General features: G+C 38.6%; 1 protein-coding gene across 3 annotated transcripts in view; it reads right to left on the bottom strand.

Annotated features, from left to right (window-relative positions):
• The window catches only part of GRIK1 (glutamate ionotropic receptor kainate type subunit 1), a 1,940,968-nt gene that overhangs the window by 1,379,259 nt on the left and 535,483 nt on the right, over positions 1 to 26,226 (bottom strand). The window lies entirely within an intron of this gene.

Below are 26,226 nucleotides of genomic sequence, written 5' to 3' on the forward strand. Positions count from 1 at the left end.
AGGCAGTCTATTCCAGAGTATGTGGAGTCTCTGGGTTAGGAACCTATCCCTCCAGCATGTTTTGTTTATTGCGATGACAAGGTTTAGGTCCCTGGGGCATGTGGCTCTGATGGATTGGGATTTCTTTAAGTGTAGCATGTCCAGCTACTCTGGTTTTGACATGACCTTGTATGTTAAGCAGAGATCGCCTCTGAGTAGATGATATGCAACAGAGTATAGCTGGAGTTTTTTAGTTGGTCAGCATAGGGCATCTGCTTTAGGTCTGTGATTCTTTTAGTGAGATGTTTCTGTGGCCTTTCCAGTTGCTGCAAATGTCTTGTGAGGTACATAGGATTGTTAATTTCAGGGTATCATTCCACTACTCTGTTTTTCTTTCCACCTGAGAAAAAAACATACTATTTACATGACGATACAAACAAAGCTAGCCTACACACACATGGAGTAGAGCTGATGTACTCTATTATCATTATCTGGTTTATTCATGTGGATATTAACTGGCCATTCTCTTTTGTACAACAGGTCATTTTACTTAAAGTACTGAAGATTTGTTTAATTTTATTTTATTTGTATTTTGCTGGGGTAGAGCCCCGATCTTCATGAACCTTTTTCAGACTCAGTCTCAGAGAAGTGTCTGGTTAAGTGACTTGCTCAGTCACACATTTAGACAATGGAGATGAAAGCAATCAAACTTTGCACCGCTGGACGATAAGAAACAGCTCGTTAACAGCTCCTTAATCCTCTAAGCCAACTAGCAGACAGTTTAGTTACTTAATCTGCATAGATTCAAAAGAAAGGGATGTCATACCAATTAAATCTATTTTCTTCATCTGCATGAGTAACAACAAATTGTTGAAAAACTGAAAAAGAATTACTATGAGCTCACAAATATGTTTTAGTACCCTGCTATGCCTTATATGTCGCATATAATTAAACTATCCTTTCCTCCCCTGCAGTCAGCTATATAAGGAAAGACTAAATTAGATGTCTCACTCAAATTTAACAGTTCCTTGTGTTAGAAAATTAGATACCAAATTGGAGGTAGACAGCTGGGGTTTAAATGGAGCTTTTCTCCCTACTGAAAATGGGCCTGAGTACCCAGTCAGTCCATCCAAGTAATCAAAAATAAATAGATACATTTTACTATAACAAGAAGACAGATGTGAAGTATTACAGGTAATAAATGCTGGCTAGCTGTTTTCGTTAACAGTTAAAATATTCTTTCAGAAAAAGGTTATGGTTTATCATGCCATGTATGAATATATTGATCACTGTTGAATAATTTGTTGCAAGAATGGACTAAAAAATCTATGCAGCAATCATGATCTCATGGGAGTAATCAATAGAAAGAGAACTGTCAAAATCAGAATTCCATTAAAGTGAATATCAAACACCTGTGACACAGAAACCCAAAGAAGGGAAAGTGAAGACATCGACACTCACTAGTCAAGAATGTCCTTTATGGCTGATTCACTGATATCATATCATGTGATATTAACGACTTATATGTACAAGAACTTTTATAATCAGAAAGGTGCATACTGAAATTATGTTAGTGTTAGAGACTATCCAGAGAAATGTATATTATTTTTGATGTCATACCACAGAAAAGACATAAGTATATGGAATTTAATAAATCAAGCTGTTGGAAATAAACTAAGTCAACTACTAGAATGTGGGCTAACAAATAATATATCAGCATACTGGAAAATAGGCTACACTTGGACTTTGAATATTAGGGGTGCAGTTTTGACTAAGCTGTTTTGAAGAAGTCGAGAATTTTAAGGGGCAAAAGTGATAAATTGTTTTTAATCTTATGTATCAGCATGTCATTCATTAAAACAATCTTTTGTTTTTGATAATATTGTGGCATTTTTGTTTTGAATAATTTCAAAGTGAGACAGTAATGTGATTCTTTTTTATTTTTTTTTTTTTTTTAAGGATTCTCCAGTTTTTAACAAAAAGGCATATAACGTGAATTACATTTTTAAAGGAAACGATTCAAAAAAGTATCCAGATATTCATCCCAAACAAAATCACTAATTTATTACCTGCGTGGGGTGCATAAGTGTTGTAAACACATTAATGAGGGCCCTTATGCAGTTCAGTATCTTGTACTGAATGGAACCAGTGAGCATTTTACATGCAATATTGGTTGCATGCAGAGCAAAATGTTCAAAGTGCACAGCTTCTTGCATAAGGAAAAACACCATTTATGAACACTGCTGTGTAATTAGAACAAACATACAAATGTTGTCATCTGTATGAATAATATGGAATGTCAGTCCTAAAAAATTATATGGATTGCATTTTAGAAACAAGCGAGTTACACTGACAACTGAAGTTGAAAACCAAACATCCAACAGACTTCAATGATACTCCAAGAATTTAAAATGACACAAGTATTAAGCACCTTTCCAAATATCAGAAAGGTGCTTAACAAGCTTTTAAGTACCCTAAGCACTGTTAAAATCAGGTCTCATTCTACGGATTGATAGCAGATATCTTTAATAAGTGTTAAGTACTTTACTCTGCCATACTTTGATAAGAAAAAAAATGCTGTGGCAGAACAAAGTGTCTAATAGTTTTTAAAACAGTTTGTCCTTTTGAGGGGCACTTTGTTTTAACCTGTTGTGTTTGACAGCACTAAAATGTCATTCCAGCTTTCAAAGGATTTGGAAGCCAGTAGGCTACTTCACATCCCTACACTTCTTTCTTTTTTTCTGTAACTGCTAGTGCATGAAACAGATGCAGCTCCATGCACTACAAAGAATTTTGATTGTGCCTCTCTGGCCATAACTCTTATTATGTGTTCTTGACATGGGTGCAAAAATTCACCTCTTCAGTTTTGTTACCAAGGAGTTTCTTGGCATCTATGCCTTGAATACATTACAAGTTAGTTATAATTATAGATTTGATCAAAATCCTGTATATATAACCCGGATTATAACTGAAAAAGGACAGATACCCAGTTACAAAGAAAAAAAAATTACAAAGAAAAAAAAATAGATCATAGATGGATAGATAGGTATAATGCAAACTTAAACTCAACAATTAGGTTGGCATCAGGTAGCACAATTGCCTTTTGTGCAGAAAGCTGTGAGTTCTGTTCCCACACCAGGTAGATAGATTGCTGATATTGCAGTGCACCATAAAGGGCGGTGCCATGCTCTTGAGTTCTCATCTATTTAAGTTGGTGATAGCTCAGGTGGCTATAAAAGAATCAATGATACCTACTGAAATGAGTACTGGTCCTTTATTTAACACAATCCCTGTAAAAATATTTACATATTTACTAAATTTACATATTTACAGGCACATATATATACATTTCTTTTTCTTACTATTTATTGTTTTTCTTACAACATCCTTATCATTATTCTTCCATAACTGACGCTCAGTCCTCCCACAACTGTAATCTCATTTTTTGCAATGCATTCACCAAAATCCATTTTCCAGTAAACAAAATTCCATTGTCTTTTATTCCAAATAACCCATATTATGTAAAATCCATTCTTATCTACCCTTCTCACAGATTTTTTTCTTTTTATTCTTATAATACCCATACGTAATCATATTCATATCTACTGTATATTATTTATGTTATTAATATTCCCAAAAAACATTTTCTTCACACAAACTTTTCCAGAGTTTCACCACTCTTTTACATTTCAAAAAAAGCATTCTCTGCTGCCTATTCTTACCCACAAAATAAACAATTTCTTTTATATATGGCATATTCCCCTTTACTTGTTACTTGTTTATAGATTCATAGTTGTATACTAGGCTAACTGTTATGAAGGGTTATTTTAAGTCTAGCCAGTAAGCAGATTCCATGGGAAATACTTACACTCTTCTATCTCCGTACACCCCTTTTAACTTATTTTAAGAGCTTTAATCACTTCTGGTGAAATGTCCCATTGATTTACACACACACACACACACACACACACACATACACACACACACACGCACGCACGCACGCACACACACACACACACACACACACACACACACACACACACACACACACATGCAGGAGGTCCATCAGGTTGGGGTCTGTCAGTGCCTAGTATGCCAGGGATAGATTTCCGCTCAATAGCGTGTAGGAGACAGAATAAGAACCTCTATGCTGTGGACTTTCCAATTGTTGGATGTTTCTGGTAAGGTATATACCAAAGGGACATTGTACTCAATGATAGGTCTGATGAATGCTGAATACAGTGGAATGTCAGAACTACCGGTATCACCACTTCCTTTTGCATGACATATCTAGCATCTGACATTTCACAAGCTACTTCACTCAGTATAACATTCATTACCAATGCAACAATATTCCACTCATGGGACATGCTTGTTTTATGCCACACTTCATACATATTTCTTTACTCAGCGACCCACTCATTAACATTCTTGCTCTATTATTCTGATATGCTTTCATACACACTATTCCATCTTTGTCCGTAACATACCAAAGAGCATCATGTCCTACAGCATCAAATGCTGTGTTAATATCACCTATCATATGTTTCACATCCTTCCATTTACTTATAACATCAGCCACAATTTCTCTCACAACCATTAACAATTCTTGACATTCCTTTCCTTTATACTATATATACTTTCTTCCATAATATCCCGCACCCTCCCTTCCATCCCCCTCTATATTATTTCCATTAAAATGTTATAGTTTATATTATATAGTGTGATGGATCTCCAATTATTTATTTAATTCTTCTCCTCTTTCTTCCATACAAGTTTTATAACTTAACAAATAACTTATGATGCTATTTTCAAACCTATGTTTAATCATATCTAATATTTTGGTCTTTATAGTTTTCCTTCTCTATTCTATTTGTTACTGTGCATGCAACTTATTATGCTTATCTAAGGTTTGTACTGTCAGAATCTATTACATTTTTTCTTTTTTCCCTTTTTGTTTTTGGAGCTTATCTCCCCGGGCCTCCACTGAAAACAGGCTATTAGCCCAGTCGGACCTTCCCGATATACAACTGTAAAATAAAATAAATAAATACAAATTTTAATTTCCTGCTAAAGAGCCTCCATAAACAAAATCTTTCTTCAACCATTCATTAATACATTTGGAAAATACTCTCTTTGTTGGTGCATTAATTTCCTGTACATTCCATACCCTATGCCATCTGGATCTAGACCTGATACTGAATCAACCCTTACTTTCTTAAGTACTTCAATTCACTAACAGTAATTTCTCTTTCAAATTCTTCCTTAACTCATTCTGGAAACATCTAGCCCTTCCATTCTTTCTTATTTTCCATCTTTATTTTCTTATACATATTTTCCACATACTGTACCACAATACTTATACTTTGTTCTTGTGTTCTTTTTACCTCTCCTTTTACGTTTCATTTCTCATTCCATGCATATTCCCCTTTACTATTTTACCCCAGTATGCAGATACCACTTCTGGGGTAAAATAGTAAAGGGGAATATTCATGGAATGAGAAATGAAAGTATGCAGATATCACTTCGACTGTGGTGGTGGTGCTGCGTTAGCATTGTCACCTCACAGTAAGACGTTGTCCTATTCGATTCTCAGCTAAAGCGTCTTCTGTGTGGAGACATGCGTGAATGGGCGTACCTTCGTTGAAGGTTGTGTGTCAGGGCTGGCAACTCGGTACATAAAAATCTACTGCCAATCATTAGTGGACCGGAGTTCCACTGTGGCGACCCTTAACCGGGAAAAGCCGAAAGATACAACAACAACAACAATATGCAGATACCACTTCCATTCTCCCTTGTAAATAATATATCCTTCTAAACAGTAATGCCTTTATTTTTTCTTGATCTCTTTAAATTTTCCCATACCTCACTTTCTCTAGAAGTCCTTCATGGTTGTATAACTTTCTTTCCCATAACTGAAATACTTCAAACTCCAATTTCACCGTTTGATTTCCAATTTGTTTTTTTTCCTCCTCTTCTTATTTTAATATACTCCCTTTCTTCCATCACTTTCATCATACTGCTAAGTGGGCTGAAAAGTACATCATAACTGCTACTCCCAAGCCTTCTGATAACACAAAATAATACATTTTACATCCAAATGTCCCCTTCTAAAAGTCCATTGACTTTTTTTCCACATAGCTAATTTACCACATTTATCACTTCCTGTATGTTTTATCTTTCCCTTTCTTTTTATGTGTTTGCCTCAAGTCACAGATAATGTTCACTGCAATTATAACGTTCATGTTAACCACAACATAGTTTAACATTTGATGAAACAGATTCTCTCTTTCCTAGCTAGTTATACATGTCTACAATGCTATAGATTCTACAAACATGTTTTCTCCACCTCACATCCACAACAGTTAACTTTCCCATCCTTAGCAATGTTACATCTACTATTTTGACTGTTATTTTTACATATGACAGACAGTACAGAGCAACTTTCACCTCCTTCATTCCATACTATATTTTTACACTACAATCTTTCTGTTTGCAGCCCTTCTTCACTTGCTCTAACATAACAACAGCCACATTACATTTAGCATGCCATTCCAATAGCTCTATCCTTCTTACGCTATTAATATAATATAATGTTCACATTTAGTGAAAGTACTCTAAAATTATTGCTTTTCCTTTTTTAAGTTTAGGGGAGATATTTTTACAGTTCCCCTATTGAATATTTTCCTGGGTTTATGTACAAATAATCCTAGATCCCTCAAAATCAGATTTTTCACTGCCTAGAACTTAAAAATAAATATTTGTTATTTCCTTCTCCTGACCTCTCTTCCTGCACACAATTTCTCTCCTCCTTTTTCCTCTCCATATTTTTTCCTCTTCTGCAATTTCCTCTTCACCTAGTTCACCATCTTCCTCACCCTTTTGGTGTCCTTCCTCATGTATGTTTTCTTCTATTTCCCCTTCCTTTTCATTATTTACTGTTTGGTCCTGACAAGCCATCTAAAAGTGTCTCTTTTTTTACACAACCTGCTTTCAGCTTTCCTATCCTTGTTAATTAAATGAGAAGAATCCTCATAATAGAAGCATGATTTAGGCTAGCCAACACATCTTAAACTCCCTCTATAATCAGCCACAAGAATAACACTTCCAAGTATTTTACCATGCTTTTTTTCACATTTCATAACAGCTTTCAGCCTCCACCCCAGTACACAAGTTTCTCTCATCTGTAACTTTCACAATGTTATCATCAGTTTTACATAAACCCTACATATATATTTTAACATCTGATTCCACTGCATCAGTTCTAAACTGCAAAGTAACATTTTTTTAACACTTAAGTTACTACCAGAAAACAAATAATTGTTCATGGATAAATATCCTTCTGTTTTTACACAGTTCCAGAACTTTCATCATCAGTCCCTCAGTTTTGAATGTTAAGTCACAAAAACTCTCTGTCCCTCATATATAAAAGACTAAATTTCTTGGGCATTAAATCCCAGAATAGTTACCACATTTCCCATGCATAATATCTATTGATTCCAGTCTCATTTTCTGTTCTTACTGTCACAGCTGGCATTCTTTTCTTTTCAAAAACGGATTTACTTATGGTTTGCTGCTCTCATTTTTTGCCTGCTGTCATTGCTACATAAATATTAACTATTGTGTTCTCTGTTACCACAGAACTAGACCCCTTTTCAGTTTGTTGCTGCTTTTGTCTTTTACTTTACTTCACTCCTACATTTAACTGCTGTATTCTCTGCTGCCGCATCACTTGGTTCCTTCTCTATATTATCATCATCGGCATTTCTGAAAAAGTTATCTGCCATCTCACCCTATGAAACAGCACAACTGCCACGTGGATCATCTTGTTTATTTTTTACAGGACATCATCCACAAGCTCTCCTGATGCCCATACTGTTATCTGCACTACTCTAATAGACCTGCTTGCTTCATTCTCATCAAGACAGTTAAATGCTGCTCACTTGTTTCATCCACCTCAAAGGAATCTTTATCTATATTCTGATGCTCCATATCAAACAATTTTTTTCTCCAAACTTTCAATCGCTTTTCTCTCCTTCTCCGTGTTGCTGCTTGTCTTAAGCATCTCCCTCGCTGCTGTAGGAGCCCTACAGCACCATCTAACAGCTGCAGAGAGTAAGGAAAGGTCCTTGATGCATTGCCAAATTTCCCCTAGTAGTGGCCACTAGCCTAGTAGGACTATCCCGGCCAAAAAGGAATAGAGAAGTGGAGCATAATGGCAATGTTTCACATCTGCAATATATACAACGAAGCTGAAGACAACAGCATACAAAGAAGAAACTCCATGTGAAGCACTGTGTAAGGGTACACTGGTGCTCCTAAAATGTAAAACACCTTGTCTCAGTCCCCTTCAGTAATACACATCACACCAAATGACATTTGATGACCTTTATTAAATTTCCATAACATAGCTTTGATCACCAATTTTATTAATTACAACTATTCATGATATAATTGATTCTAAATACAGCATAACATCCTTGTAATGTTAATCAGAGCAGCGCACCTACTCACCCAGCCCTAGTAAGCAGCGTCCATACCTCTACTCACTTACTTTACTTATGAAGCAGCGTCCCCTCTCACTTCATACACCATTCATTGTAATGTTAATCAGGGCAGCGTACCTACTCATCCTGCCCAACAAGCAGGGTTCATACCTCTACTCACTTACTTTACTTATGAAGCAGCGTCCCAACTCACTTCATACACCATCCATTGAATTACCTTCCACCAAATAAGCACCATCCTTACCTCAGCTTGCTTATCTATTCAGCAAGCTTCCTCCAACTTCTCATTTCCTTTCCCCAGATCTTTGAAATGAACATGCAAACATCAGAGGGGGAAGAAAAGAGGGCAAGCCTATCCTTCTTCTCCACCTACCCCCACTGATAAATAACCCTATTAGCCTGCTGCCTTCAAAGCTGAAATCATGGTTCAACCTGAATGTATTGACAGCCTATAACCACAACAAAACCACAAACTATAACCCCTTGAGATGGCACCCAGTCAGACTAGTAGCAAGTCTCACACCCAAGACCCTGTTAGCCATAGCATATCACCTTAGCCCTCCCACTACCTAGTTCTATATGTGCAACAACTCCATTACCATAGGGAACAGTCTAACTCCAACTTTAATGTCCTACCTTAGCTGGCAGAAAACCAGCACCCCTTGACCTAGCTCCCAAAAACCCGCCTATGCTCAGCAACGAAATACTCTACATACCCAGCCATAAACACCCCCAATTCACTCATTGCCAAACCATTCTTAACCACTGTTTGGCCCTGACCTTTCCCATGGAGAGCTCTTTCCTTATATTACCTATACCACAAGTAGGCAATTAAGACCTGTCCTACCGCAGCCTTATCCTGCAACCAAGCTTCCTTTAAACCTTCTAACTCCCCTGTAGCAACATACCCAGTTTTAAAACTACCCCACCAACTTCCTACCTACCATGCTTCTTAAAACTCTATTCACAAAATTGACCCAAACACCAAGTGAAATGATCCCTGTGGTATTCTGTAAAACCTTAACCTGTTATGTAACATTAACACTACCTACTCAAGGGACAAATTTGTCACCCCAAAGGCACCACTCGTAAGGAACAAACTCCAGCAGCCTATCAGACACCTCATTGGTCCTCCCCTAAATACAGTTCAACCACTGAATGAGTAAATACAACCACCCCAAGGTTCATAAGTAAGCAAGGGTTGAACTTCGCTGGCTTGCAAGAGCCATAGAGGTGTAGCCTAATAAGCCCTGCGCTCCTATGAATGTCATGACTACTCATCCCGTGGGATCTCCACACTCCCCATAACCATCCCCACCCATTTCCCCCCTTGGCCCTCCCTACCTACCTCTTCCTTACTTGCCCCTATACCAGTGCAATAATCAGCTCCCACTTATTGAACACAGAGCTCTAATATGTCTTAATAAGTTGATTACTCAGACCCACTTTGAGCCCCATTCAGGTGGCAAAACACCCGAACTATCAAAAACGTTACCTTTCAGCTCCCCTTTCTAGCCACCACATGATGCTTTCTGCTCTCCAGCAATTTCTGTCAATAACTGTTGCCACCTTGAGCTCCCCATGTGTAGCATCTTTGCTCACCACTGCTTCCATCATCTTCGAATTCACTGTGTATCGCCACCCCTGGTACTCCTGCAAGAAAGAAAAGGACATGTAAAACATCGGAAATGCATAACACACATTCCAAATAACACATTCCAAGACATCTTCAAGGACAACTGTGATCTTCAAGGACAACCTATCCTGCCAACCCGGGAAGAAATGTACCACCGACACTCCAATCAGAATAAGATGTGACTCTGACAATATTCTTACCTAAACACAAATACCAGGAAGTCTGAACCTCAATTGCCTGTCATTATTGCAAACTTCAGCCTGTAATGGTTTGCTCCTAAACCTGGTACCATATGCTAAACCAATATGCACAGTCTCTGCAGAATAAAACTAATATTTCTGTATTAATGAACCAAGGAATGATTACCAATACAGCAGGAGTCGTTGGCCAGACAACTTTACCTTACTGTGCTTGCAGGACACATTGACCTCATTTTGGCCTCCCTTAGTTATCTCTATCATCGAGAATGCCTCTCTCCTCTGACCTCACTGAGTATAGTTCTGAGCCACCTGAATTACTAAGAATGCTGTGCTGTTGTCGCATACACCTCCAGAATACACAAAATCCACTAAAACTCTCACCAAACCTACCTCCACCACCAACAAAACAGCGTCCAAAACCACAAAATTGAGCCCTTAGTAAGAGCCCCCCCCCTTTTCATATCCTGCTGATAGAAGGAAAATAATCCAGGAATTACCCCTGTCCCTCTTAAGTGTAAGAGAAGTAAAGACAAGGAAGCAAATAGGTATCTGCAGCACGGCTAGGATTACCAAGTCCCCTTAGTGTCATTTGCCTGATAATCATCTATACCCTACCGTAATGGTTAAATATTGACTGTGTTGAACCTGCATACCCACACAACACTACATAATTAAAATCGGGACACTCCACAAACACCCCTAAATTTGAATAACCAAGAGTTACCCATTAACACCACCCAGTCCACTATTCAAACCCCTACCCTGCTTCCGACTGACAGCAAACCCAAGAAGTACCCCCCCCCCGCTAGCATAGCGGTGTTTGTTCCACAACTGCTGACTGCACGCTTTGTCACTAAGCAACTTCCATCATCATTAGCTAGAGTCTTTACTCCTTCCACCATCGCGACTGTACAGCGGTTATCCCCAAGATAAAATGAGCCAGCTAGCCAACAATACATACTAACACAATCTGTCATCTAAGTGAGTTCTGGCTTCATAACGCATTGAGAGGTATGCCTGATTGTCTGTAGGAATTCGTACCCTTATTGCTCTAATCAAAAAATCCCCAACCCACAGCCCAGCTCCAGTCAGCTTCCATGCATTACAGTGGCCGCTGCCACCAGGCTCAACTGAGCACATCCTGAGAGCAACCATGCCTATGAGCCCTCAAAACCCACCCTCAGCAGGTACAATAAGCAGCCAGGCAGAAACTGCAAACTACCCAGGCAAACCACCAAACCACCAAAGCACCATGAAAACCCCGCAAAACCGTGAACCAAGAAAGTCCCAAAAATGTGCAAATACAACAAAAAGGCCAGTAAAAGTAAAATCACCTGCTTGCACTTTATTAACACAACTTCTGAAGTCTCTAGCACTTCGCAAAAATATAAGATCTGAAACTGCAAACGTGTCAAACGTGAATTAGTCAACCTTCCTCAGATGCTAACAACTTGAAACTCAAATTAGATAGTTCCACAGGTTTGAGCCCACCTTTATAGCTTGAGTAATGTACTAGCATTTTGGATGAACAAATAGCGCTCTCAACATACCATTCCCAAAATGAGAAACCCTGCCTGTCATAAATGGGCAACATGTGGAACACTTACTAATGGCTTGCGAACAACTTCACTAAGGAGCTAATAGGATGTCTAAAATGTGATCATTTAACTTTAATGAAATAATATGATTCTGTTCCATTTAACAATGCTATCAGTTAAATATTGCTAACACTGAATATATGCAGACCCATTCAATGTGGAACTTCAAGGCACACGTACTTTAAGAACACCTTAACCTGTATACCAACCCCCAGCCATTGAAGTATATTAACCTGTATTCATTAGAATAGAGAATAATACATTAGTAAAAATTTAATAAAAATATTATTAATATTGAATAATTAAAATAGTATGCTTGAAAAATATCATAGCAGAAAATGGGCATCCCTTTTGTATATTTCCTTTAAACACATTCAACCAAATGTAACTGCAAGGAAAAACTGAATGCATGAAATGATTCAAGATAATATAATAGGTTCGATAATAAACAGTTTTCAATTCCATCGAAGGGTATGAGGAAGGAAAAGAAACTGGTGATGTTTAACAACAAATTTTTTGAATATCAGCTTGCAGCCACTTCTAAACTAAAGCTGAATAATATCATTATATAGTTTTGTCCCTGCCACTGAGTAATGCTCTAATGTACAGGAATACCTTTCAGAGTCATTGTGAATCAACAGTGAAGCACCAAGATGATCCACATGCATGGAAAGTCAGGAAAGACCAATGAGATAAAAAGATCTTTAATACCAACAAATTGCCTAATGAAAATCTGAAGCTGGCATGTCTGAATTAAGACTCACCAACCACTCGAGCCACAACCACACATGTGCAAGCAAGGGATCCAGGAGAGCTGTAAGCCCCCAAAATGGTAGTCTTGTGTAACTTTCGTTAAGCTTTCATATGTGTCTAAGCATTTCTCTTTATGTTGCTTAGTCATTAAATTATTTTCCGGAGTACATCTATTATAACAGCATGCACATTCAGTGAATGACTAGCAGTTAATAGCTCTCCCGATATGCTACTGAAAGCCCTTGTACCAATACAAATACCTTTTTCTTTATGAAATCACTATGATGATCTATTCCATTTGCCTATATGTAACAGTTTCACAGTCCGGAATGTAAATATGAAGAAGCAATATTAGCCATCTACGGAAAGTCTTCTATACATAGTCTTGGGTTTTACTTGGGAATGTGTCTGTACTGTGTTGATTGCCAGCATACCGGAGTGTAGAACAGTCACTAAAACTGAGGGGGAGGGAGGGGGATTTGCACCATTACAAACCACCACAACCACAGCAACAGACTGCCCCCTCCTCAACATTCTCATGAAACCCTCTCAGTCACCGCCACAATCCCATTTTAGCCACAGACCAAATGAAATGTCCTGAAGCAACAGAGATTCCCATAGCTGCCCGGGAACAGCCTGACACAGCCACCAATGACCCCCAGACCAACTACCTTTAAGTTCTCTAAGGGAGAAGAAAAAAAAAAAAAAACCCTTTACCTTTAAAACATACTTCCGTGCTTGCGAAAGAGGCTACTCCACTAGTGAGAAACTTCAAGATAAATCAACCAGCACTCTGGAGCTGTTCAACGGTGGATTCCTCTCTGCAAACAGACCAGCAATTTAACTTTTCTGCACCCTCCACCAACGAAAGAAATAAGTAAAAGTTGGACAAGGTCCATTTGCTACTGTCAGCCAATCAGAGAAGGTTGATTAGTGGATTCAGGCCTAGGTGTCACAGAGCATATGCCTTGCCTGAGAATCCTTCAATATCTAACTTAGTCTTTAAAGCTCTACACTGTTTTGACAGAAGACAAGGGTTTATAAAGAACGGACCCTGATTATAAAGTAGCATGCTGGGGAAACCTGCACCATCTAATGGTAAACCAAACAAATCTTCAGCTGTGAACCACCAAGCTACAACACTACAACACAACAACACACCAACACCAGCAGCCCCCCCCCAAACCTCTGGTAGTTAGAAAAAGCATTTACCAGCCACAGAACCCGCAAACAACTGAAACGACCCTCAAATAATATACATATATAATGTCACTCACCAAACCTCACCATGTCCCCACTTGCTCCCAAGGCCTACCTGCACCGAAATACCCACAGGTTGTCTAGGACGTGGTACCTACCTTAGCAAGTTCACGCCAAAATGTGATTGCTTAACCCAACTACACTAGACTAAACCTCTTAAGCTCCTCCCCATCATTATCTCATTTCCTCCCTACCATCCCTGCCTCCACTTAACCCTTTCATCTCCCCAACCCACTTAACTCCCCCTAAAATTAACCTAACCCCCCCATGAAGATGTCCCGGGAAAAACTTAGTTTGTTGCCAAACTTCATTTACACACATTCAAAGGCAAATGGTACAGAAACATCAACAGCAACTTCAGGCACACAGTAAACACACTAAAAGCACTTTTGCTAAAGGCCTAAGCATGTAAGAGTGTAAGTATTAAATAAATTATCAAAGCCATGGACATGGACATTTCATTCTCCAGTAACTCATTTAACCCATCTGAGAGATGGAGGGCAGAGCTTATCCCAGCTCTCAATGTACACAAGCCCTGAAATGGAGTTGCAAGATAGCATTTATTTCTCAAAAGAAAAGCACATTTTACTTGTTCCTTCATGGGAATTCAGTGTCACTTTTCTAGTTTATAATTATCCTTTCTTCTTATTCATACTCCTTTCATCTAGTAAACCCACTGATGACCATATCATCTGTCTGCAGGTTACCTGCAAGGCATACATCACTGTACCAATGGTCCAACAAGGCACTGTTTCTTCTTCTATCAGCTTGTTGCTCAGAATCTTCCATTACTAACCATCAATTATGAAACACCATATTAAACTTGTAGTATGTACTATACCTATGTTATTGCTTCCTGAAGGAAATGTATAGCTCTTTAGGAACATTCTTATCCAGATAGTATATCTATCACCTTACAATCACAGTATACTTCTACATCAACATGACACTGGATAATGATCTTATAAATAAGTAAATTCTTAGTCTTCTTCCCCCATTATTCAGTGGAGCACATATGTCTGTCAAAACAAATATGGAAGAATCTAATATTTTACATTATTAGCTATGCATTTTTCTGTTGGTGAAAATAAGTTGGCTCAACACTTATTTTATACCCTTTTCAAACCTATTGTTCTATGTTCAAACCCAGCCAAGAAATAAAATACCTAACACGCACAAGGTTGAATTTCTATAAAAATAGAATTTTTAACAATATTACAAATAAATTACTGAATTAACAAATAGGAATTAAAAGTACTGTACAACATTAATACATTAAAAAAATCAAGCCAGGCGGGTCAAATAAGTCCAAAAAAAAAAGCAACAACAACAACAACAAAAATCCTTTTTCATCCAAAAATCCTTTGTTAGCAGAATAATTTCAAGGGTCTTTGGTCCTCTGTGAGTGCTGGAAAAACAGTTCTAAATTCTGTGTCACTCTCTGGGGGAATCCAGAAAGCTGAATTAATTCCTTGGACATCACTGCTGGCTCTTCTTCAGGCAAAAGCCCAGTTCAGTTGCAAATAGACTTGGCTGGATGCCCTTCCAGGCAAAATTCATTTTTGCCCACTGAAAACAGATCTGCCTCTGCGGATGGCCAAGGTCCCTGGAATAAGCAAGATGCAATGTTACAGTTTTCATTCATTTGTTAGGGTGTGACTGATTAGCTTTGATATACCTAAGTGAAGTCAGGCTCTGTTGTTGTCTGTAGCTGTTCAGATGACTGAATGCCACATTATGATTGTTCAAATGTAACTGAACAAAGAAGACTTAATGAACATCTATGCAAGTTTCTGTAGTACATAACTCTTGTCAAAATAAGGAGGGAAGGCTTTAAACTTGTTTGTTCTCTTTCTATTGTGGATAATTCCAGCTCTTGACAAAAAATATTTCCATTGTAAGGCCTTTGGAAACATAGTTTGTTTATTTATTTATTTCTTCCAAATGTATTGCTCTTTGACAAGAGTACACTTTTTGGGATGCTTTTTTGGGAGTGAAGGAAAGGGGTGGATTTGGAAACAATAAGCCTCATTCCATATCCTGTGACTGTTACTACCCTTTTTTGATCTCTTTGCTCTTTATTTTTCCAGAGTAGGGTAGTGTCCAATATGCATTTGTAGCTTAGAAGCTCATTTCTTCAGATGGTATCACTTTGCCTGCATTCCTTTTCTGCTCAAAGCATACTCTAGTAAAGATGGCGATGGAGGGCACAGTTGTGTGCTAACACAAATGAGTCCTTTACCTTGGATGGCTTCCCGCACTCTGCTCGAGTGCTTTTGTTACATGGCTGACACATTATATGTCAGAAGAGTACCAAATGTACTACTCACCAATACCTGAAGGAAGCCTCAATGAACGGGACCAATACAAAAACAAGGGCACTTTACAAGCAATACAGAATAGTACTCACAATGGTATTAGCAACAATAGTAATAATAGTAATGCACATAATACTAATACTAGTAATGATTATTGATAGTAATAATATGTTATTTTTGTTTTCTTTTTAATCAAATGCTTTATTCCGGTCATGTGCAATATCCTGCTATAGAGGAGCGGGTATCCCCATATAAACCTAGCATCTTACTGCTGATGCCAGTTAATTTTTGCACACGGCTACTAATTCTTTACCGGTTTTATAATACTATCTCCTCCATCAAATTTGGATCTTTCAAGACAACCAGTAGCCTCCATTTGTCCATTAGCATTTCTTGCTTATAGTAATAATAATATACCCCATGTTCTTGTTGAAACTCCACTTAGAGAGGTAATTTTATAATTGGAAAAAAATAACTGGTTGTGGACAGCTGATCAACTATTATCCATGTTTAATTTCTTATGTATGTTTGCAAATACTACAATGAAATTTTGTAATGTGACAGCTTTTTGCAACAAATTTTCAAATCTAGGTGCTTAGGATTTCCCTCTCTCTTCCCCCCTTGGCTGACCTGGTGTGACTTAGTTTGAACTCTACATTTACCTACAAAGCGGAGTCTACAGGACTGCAATTGGTCACCATAACAAAATCAATTTCTCCCAGCATTTAAGCAGATTGAACTCTACATTTACCTACAAAACGGAGACTACAGGACTGCAATTGGTCACCATAACAAAATCAGTTTCTCTTAGCATTTAAGCAAATTGAACTCTACATTTACCTGCAATTAGTCACCATAACAAAATCAGTTTCTCTCAGCAGAGTAGGTTGCACACAAAAAGCATTTGTTAAGCTTTCACTTACAGTGCTGTGTAATTAAGCAGGTCACCATTTTGGTCAGGCATAGGGCTCTTTTTTCTACTTGAGTGTTTGCCTCCTTCCCCTGTAACTTAAACTGACTCTTACATTAAGAGCTATAATACTTACCTTATAGCTTTAGGACACCTTGGGAAACCTTGTAAACTGCAATAGCCCTGCTACGTTCACCCTCGCTACGCTCGGGCTGTCTTCGCTCCCCTCCCTGCCTCCAATTCCCTCCTGCCCCCGGTACCTCTAAATTTAAAGTACTATAGCTACTCCCCCACTTTCTAGATCCTATCTGCTTTCATCTGGGATAATTCCTCCCACCCCCGTTCTTCTACCTACATTTTAATAACACCTATTAGCTTTCATCTGACATTCTACCATGCCCCTTCCAGTACCTTTACCTCACTACTATCTTCTGGTGTTGCATCATCAGGTAAAACAGTTGCTTAACTCATTAGCTGAATCACAAATAATCATATACTCCTCTTTACTACCCCTCTTGTTCGCACCATACCTCCTTACCTTGTATGAAAACCAGTTTCTCACGGGATTTCAGGTCCTGAAAGGCCATACTATCACCCCAGCTGTAAATCCTCCTAACTTCAACATACTTACAGTACCAGGTCCTATCCATAGCTCTAGATCCAAACACTACCACAAACTAATAAACAAATTCCTGAAGTTCATCACCAAGTATAGACTTAACCTAATACTTGGTGGTGATATTCACCCCAACCCTGGCCCACCCACTTCAGATACACATACCCCCTCTACTTGCAATCTAAGCTGCAAACCTACAATTAATAGGCCAACTAACTCTCTCCTAGCCTGTCATCTCAACATTAGAAGCATTAATAACAAGGTACATGAATTGCATGCACTTCTGGATGTCCACTCCCCTGAGATTCTCTGTTTATCTGAAACCTGGTTAAAACCTAACACTACAGACAATGAAGTGTTACCACCTGGGTACAACATACACAGGCTGGACCGTGCTTCCAGGAAGGGGGGTGGGGTAGCTGTACTCTATAAATCTGAGTTGAATGTCACCATAGATGTAATACAACCACCTCAGATTAATAACTTAGAGAATCTTGCCACCAAATTGCAACTTAATAAAAATAAATGCAATAATATCATCTGTATGTACATTCGCCCCCAGGTAACAGTATATCTACACTTGAAGATATGCTGCACTGGCTATCATGTCACTACCCCCGAGAAACCCTACTACTTGGAGAATTTAACATAGACTGGGGCACCTGTTCCTCAGAATCCCCAACCACCCATATTAACCTGCATGCATTTGCACAAATCATATCTACCCCTACCAAGATAGGTAAACCCAACCAGAAAGAAAGCATACTTGACTGGGTACTCATAAATAGTCACCCCAACTGTACACCTCTAGTACCCTCCCTGATGGCCTAAGCGATCACCTTCTCACATATGTAATTAAGCACAAAGCCATTAATTCCCAACAACCCTTACTCAGAAAGGTTAGAAACAATAAAAACTTTGACCCTGCCAAATTTCAACAAGAACTAAACTCATGTAATTGGTCTATTCTAAAACACCTCCCCTTAGAGGAAGCAGTAGCATACATTAACAACAAATTCCTTGAGATCTTTGATTTGCACGCACATATTCATTCAAAGAGAACAAAGGCAAAAACTGTGCCATGGCTTTCTAAAGAGTCTAAACTCAAAATTACCCTTAGAAACAAAGCATGGGCTTTATGGTGTTCTTCTAAAGACCCCCAAGATCACATTAAATACAGGCAATCCAGGAATGAAACTAAAAAATCCATTTTACAAGACAAAAAACAATACTACTGTAATTTACAGACAGTAAATCAAAATAACCCTCAGAAGTTTTGGGCAGGTTTAAATAATCTACTACATCCTGGACAAACTTCAACCCCAATCCCTGCTGCTACTAGTGATAAAACCCGTGAAGATGTTTCTGACAGCTTTAACTGATTCTTTACTGAGACAATTCAAGCCCTAGCTAACTAACTACCTCCTAGCTCCCCTGGTCCTGAAAGTACCACTCCTAGAAACCTACTCGCGTTCAGCTTCCAACCAGTCGCTACTTCACTTATCCGTACCTTGATCAAAAAATTAAAACCCACTACACTTTTTGCTGATCAACTCTCTGTCAAGTACCTACAAGAATCAGCTGATGCTATTTCTTACCCCATCTCAATACTAATCAATCGAACCATAGTAGAAGCTAAAATTCCCACCATCTGGAAAATATTCTATGTAATCCCACTTCACAAAGGAGGCAGCTCTACTGAATTCTCCAATTATAGGCCAATAGCTATACCCTCTCCACTTGCAAAGATTATGGAAAAATTTATTCATAGACAACTCATGCACCACCTAATCCAGAATCACCTTATGGCAGACACTCAGCATGGCTTCCGTCCTCATCACAGCACTACTTCAGCCCTCCTAGCCTTTACCAACACCATAAACCAAAATCGCAATAATAATTATATAGCCTCAGCCCTCTTCTTGGATCTTTCCAAGGCATTCGATATGGTTGATCACCAACTTTTAATCCACACCCTGCAAACATTCTGTCTAGATACTAGAGCCCTTCAATGGTTTCAATCCTACCTGAATGTTCGACAGCAGGCTATCCTCTGGCAGAACAAACTCTCTAATCTTCTACCTAACACCCTTGGAGTACCACAAGGCTCTATACTAGGGCCCTTGCTGTTCTCCATCTTCATTAATGACCTTTATACTGTCATCCCAAAAGTCAGCTGTATCCAATATGCTGATGACTCTCCTCTGATTTGCTCGGACACCATACCTCCCAACTGCACCGAATTACTTGGTTTTTACCGAGTTTTGGGGTTCAAATGAAGGGGTGCCACGATTTGGCACCCTTCATTCCATTTTTCTTTTCATTTTTAATGTTATTTAATTTTCGCGCTGACGGGGCTGACGTCATCACATGCGCAATGACATCAGCTCCGTCAGGGTTACCAGCCTATCAGAATTTAGCTTCTTGGAGCGTTATGCATGCAGAGCTCAAATGCAAGTAGGCAGGAATGACCGATTTGCAAATGTGAGCGGGATATAGTACTTATGGCACCTAGAACAGAATGGCGAGTATTATGTCAGGGAGCAGCAGAAATGAATGGATTTTTATGCTGTGGCACTGACGGAGTGAACGGACAGCAGCAGAAGTTACTGAATGTCAACTCGGGCCGGGGCCGGAATGAACAGATGGATTGGCAGCAGCAGCACTGAACTTTGTGTGGTGGAAAGCAGCACATAGGTAAGTGTGTGTGTGTGTGTGTGTGTGTGTGTGTGTGTGTGTGTGTGTGTGTGTGTGTGTGTGTGTGTGTGTGTGTGTGTGCAGAGTTTTATGCGAGCGGGGTACTTCAGTTAGGAAGTGTGTTTGTGTGTGTGTGTGTGTCTGTGCAGGGTTTTATGCGAGCGGGGTACTTCAGTTAGGAGGTGTGTGTGTGTGTAGAGCTTTATGCGAGTGGAGCAGAAAGGAAGGACTGTCTGTGCAGAATGATGCAGAGCTTTATGCGAGTGGAAAGCAAGGACTGTCTGAGGCCTGGGCTGCTGTTCAGATGCAGAGTTTTATGCGTGCGGACTCAGCGGAGTGCTTCAGGTAGGAAGTGTGTGTGTGTGTGTGTGTGTGTGTGTGTGTGTGTGTGTGTGTGTGTGTATGTAGAGTTTTATGCGAGAGGGGTGCTTCAGTTAGGAAATGTGTTTGTGTGTGTGTGTGTGTCCTGGGGCAGACTGGCTGGCTGCTCATGATTAGTTTCTCTGCATCCAGGTTCAGACAGATTTTAAATTTTGCCCATATAAGCTTGAAAAAGTTGCTAGAATAATACGTTTTACATCAGCATGCAATTTCCTGAAGGATATGAAGGTTGAAAATAAAATGCAAAACACTATTTAGTGACGTCAGTACTCAATGATTTGTCAGAAAAAAATATAAATTTTATGAGGAACAGGCCAAAAATGTGAGGCAAACATCTGCACATTCTGCAAAAAAATCTGGACAGTTGAAAGGTATGCTTGTATCTTTGAATGTTGTGATAGGTTACAATTGCCTGATTACCTGAACTGGATAAAGTGGATGTCAGAGAAGGAAGGAATTTCCTGCTGTAAGACTTCATGTGTTAAGAACATAAGTAACATTTGGCTGTAAATGTTAACTATTGTGCTTTGATTCTGGCTTCTTACTGTTCACCTCTGCTGGGATTTTGCATGCCTTCTTTTTTTTTTGCATACTTGCAATACAGCTGCAGTCATACTTTGTAAGCTTACTGAGAACATATATTAGCAGATCTCATTCATACTTTCTACCTGTATTGGTATTTTGTATTCTTAGTAGGCACCCGCACTGGAATTTTGGAAAAATAATACAAACTTGTTCTATATTTACAGTTATACCATGGGTTGTTACTGAAATAAATTACTCTGGGTAAGTTTAATGTGTTGGTTAGCAATCAGCATACAAAACTGTTAAGCTATGGGTTCTAAATGTTGGTATTTTTGTATTATTAAAGATAAGTAAAGCATATGACTAATAATTATCTTGGCTTAAATTCTTGCTTTCATCCGAGAAAAGCTGTTATTATATGTGTGTGTGTGTGTGTGTGTGTGTGTGTGTGTGTGTGTGTGTGTGTGTGTGTGTGTGTGTGTGTGTGTGTGTGTGTGTGACTGTGGAAGTAGACTTAAATGATGGAAATGTTCTGAGTTGGGCAGTTTTGTCATTACTGGTTCATGCATTTTGTTTCATTGCCTACTGGAAAAATGTCCAAACAATAAATTTAAAATGAGTTCTTCTAACTTAAGTCTAACAAGTATGCTGTATTATACAAGGAATATAATTTAATAACGTCAGGAAGGTGTATCAAAGAACGCATGTATGTTTCTTGTTTTGTGTGCAAGGGGCCAATGATTTGAAAACAGCCCAAAGGTAATCTTTATCCACCACTGGCCAGATGCATTTTCTTTGAATGTGGTGTGGGTTTCAATGCTGTTTTAATTAATGTGAGTTTCAAGGGCAGAGATGTTTTAATGTCAAGCCTATTTTCATTGTGAGACAGTATTGCTTTTACCAGACAGATCATGATGTCTATTAGTGTTTCTGCATTATTGTGCTGCTGTAAAAATAAAATCCAAATAATCATTGTAGAAGTAAAGCAGTATGCATACATTAGTGTTTTTGGTAAATGGGGCGAAATAGCTGAGTAATGGGACATTGGAATGGCTGCAGGGGGACTCTGGTGCCATATTTTGGTTGTCTGTTCTTCATTTTGCGTTTGAAAGTTGTCATCACACAATTCCACCGGAGTGGGTGGGGTTTCATAATTATGTATGCAAATTAATGTTAATCAGTGTACAGATTTGTACCTATTTTTCATGGGCCTTGTCCAGATTTTTGATGTTTCCAGGTTGAGAGGTATGTCGGACACATCTCCAGTAGAGTTATCGTCAGCTACCCAGACCACCTTTAATACAATAGAAAACTGGCTTTCTGAATGTCGTCTGATCCAAAATCCCAAAAAAACTAAAATGCTGTTATTTTCACCAACATGTAGGTCTACCGCTTTCAACTTTTTCATAAATTCAAATGATGGCACAATAATCTCCCCTGACCCCTCTACAAAACTATTAGGTGTCATCATAGATAATAATCTAAAATTCGACCTACATGTTAACCAAACTATCAAAACCATCATTAAAAAACTAGGGTCACTTTACAGAATAAAAGCCTTCCTAACCCCTCCAGCTAAAATTGCCATAGCTTGCTCTCACCTTCTTTCAACTCTTCTGTATGCATCCCCTCTACTCTCGAATTTAAACAAGACTGTCCTTAACAAACTCTCAATTTGCTACAACCACATTGCCAGGTTTGCCACTGGGCTGCCTTTTAGGACACATCATTGCATCAATCTAAATCAGCTTGGGTGGCTTGAACTACCCAGCCTAATCCAGTATAACCAAATGATTATGGCCTATAAAATCCTCTATAATCTGGACAATACTCCTGCACTTAAAAATATTATCACCTTCTATAACAATCCTAGGCCGCGTCCATCCTCTAACAAACTACTAATTCAGACTAGCAAAATTAATAACACAGCCGGGTGATTCTCTCTTTGCAAACTCTGTAAGTAGACCCTGGAACTCTCTTCCAGCTGATATTGTCAATTTAAAACTAGATTCAAACAACATTTGGCAGCTGTCTCTAGAATGTGTAAAAATCTGTTAACCAGTTTACTGTGTAATTTAATTTAATCCTGACTTACGCTCAGGATTAACTCTAACCTGTGGAACTTGTTTAACTTGCTTACTTATGTAATCACTGTAAATAGTCTGTTTGTGATATGTAATGCTGGTATTATGTAATGCTGTGTCGGCTTATCCTTGGAGCTTTTCTCCCCGGGCCTTCGCTGAAAATGGACATGCATCCAGTCGGACTATCCCAGTCAACAAATGTAAAATAAATAAATAAAATAAACAAACTAGGTTGTGGCATTTGTATTTAAATGAACCATGTTATTCAGAGTAGTACAATCAAATCGATGAAACTAGCAAAACATTTGGCCTGTAAAATGAATGCTGATTTGTTCAAAAAAGGTTAAATATTATAATTCAAGTCAATTTGCCATACCACATAAATTATCCTAGATTAAGTCAAACATGTTTGTGGAAAAATAAAATACAGGCTAAAAATTAATTGCACCAAACGTGTAGCAAAATCAGCATACCATAAAGAAATCAACATGCAAATGCTGATGCCTTCTTTGTTTTCCTTAGTGCTTCATATCTTACCACAGTCTAATTCACTAAAAATTCTGCCTTATACATGCCTCTTAAAAAATAGCTGTAATAATTGATAGGAACGTAGAATACTGGAATGAACTGGAAACAACTAGAAGAAACTGGAATGAGACTGAATGAATGTCTTTAACTTTTAACTACCCAAAACTGTGTTGAATCGGTGCTAGTCTCTCCTTTATGTGCCAAATTTTGGAAGTCAACAATATCAGAATCAAATGTTACTGTCTCCAGAACAGTGCCAATAAACAAGCTGAAATTTAATTATAATGTCCGTAGCTTCCGCACTCACTATACTCAGAGTTTTTCTTTTTCTCCTGAAGATTATAATTAATATGCTGGTATGCTAGATATTTGACCTGACTTCTGCACTTAGTCTTGAGTGTCTGGACCAAACTTCTGGGGACTGCACTGCAATGACTTTCTCCATATCAGTCCAAAAGAACTGACTCACTGTGTCTGACATATTTCCTAATAATACTGAAACCCTGAATATTTCTACATGCCTCTTTAACCTTGGTTCCCAAGCCTGTTTGTACTTAAGGTACTGCACATTCTGTTAGCACTTTTTATTCTTATCAGTATTCTTGACTGAAGGTTACAGAAACATTCTTTTCTTATTGAACCTGCATGTAAAATGTGCTTTAGTATGGCTGAATTTCTAGACTTACGCAAAAAGAATACTGCATTTTTTACTAACAGACTACATTTAAATAAAACTTTATCTTACACTAGCAAAAACATTCCTTTCATTATAATACTACTTTCCATGGGATCATAGCATGCATAACATCATACTACATCAAATCCACTCCCATGGTGCAACATGATAAAGCCCATACTGTGTTCCAGATAACCTGTGTTCATCTAGCATCACTGTTGCTGGAGGGACTTGACAAGGGAGGATGGGAGTCAGAAGCTGGTACCAGCTTGGGCATCCTGGGGGGAGACAGGATACCTAGGTTCACTGCAATAGCAACATTAAAAGCCTAGCATGCTCCATGTAGCAGGTGCTATATAACATGGTTGAGGGGTTGTGCATGCACATCCCACAGGCAATGAATGAGGAGCTGACATGGCTGTCATGGCACTGGAGGGAGTTAGAGCACACTCACAGGAGCAGTACAGTGTTACACCAGTATCCTTGATCTCCTCAATGGCTCCATTCTTGGGTCAGGTTGAGCTCAGGGAACGATAAGGCAGGTCTGCTAGACCCACTGAATGAGGAAAGAGATGATGGAAGCTGATTGTTAGCTGCTGGGAAAGTGAAAAACCACTGCAGCAAGTCCCTTTTAACATTTTTCCAACTTAATTTCAATGGAGAATTTTTCTAAATGGATAAAAGTCAGAACCAATACAGTGCTGGTAATAGGTGCTTCATTAGATGGTATGGACATGTCCCATGATGTCCCACAGGTTTAGTGTTACTACTTTTTGGCATTTCATTTTCTGATTGCCGGATCATGAAACAAGTTTTCATATGACTCTGAACTGGGACTCATTCTCATTTCTTCATCTGACACCCAAATTCTTCAATACAAACTTACATTCATAAATATCTGGTTTACTAAAAATCGGCTCAAAATAAATGATGTAAATGCAATACTGTTACATTTGATAGGCTACTCCTCCTCCCAGCTTACCACATGGGCAACACCCCCACTCCAGAAAGAGAATGCTGCCAGAGACCTTGGAACTTGGGTTCATAATTCCCTATCCCTTGAAATTCACATAATGATATTAGTCAGAAGGTCCTTCTGTTTAGTGCAAAAGAATACCATCCAGATCTAAAGGGGTCATTGTCCCTTTATATTCAGCATTGATTCCACCTGTTACTGAACTAATTTAGAGATGCATCTCACTGAACATTTTAAACAACTAGAAAGATCACTGAGGATCTTAACTAAGAAGATCACAAGCTTAAAAAGTCTAAACTATCAGAAAAGTCTGAAAGCACTGCCCCTTTATTCAGTATATTACAGACTCCTGTGGGGAGATCTATGTATTGCCTTTCAAGTCATTAGGGCCCTATTGGTCATAGATCTCTTGTATCTTCACAAATCTAAAAGCCCAAAAAATACCAGAACCAAGGATCAAAATATTCCCCACCAGATAAAACACAAAACAGAGGTAGGTTCAATACATAGCAATTTCCCCACCACTGGAATAGATTCATGCATCTGATTAAGCAGTTTGTTACAATATCTTTATTCATACAA

This window comes from Protopterus annectens, chromosome 5.part0 (genome assembly GCF_019279795.1).
Source record: "Protopterus annectens isolate FY-2018-M chromosome 5.part0, PAN1.0, whole genome shotgun sequence".
In the NCBI taxonomy this organism is placed as follows: domain Eukaryota; kingdom Metazoa; phylum Chordata; order Ceratodontiformes; family Protopteridae; genus Protopterus; species Protopterus annectens.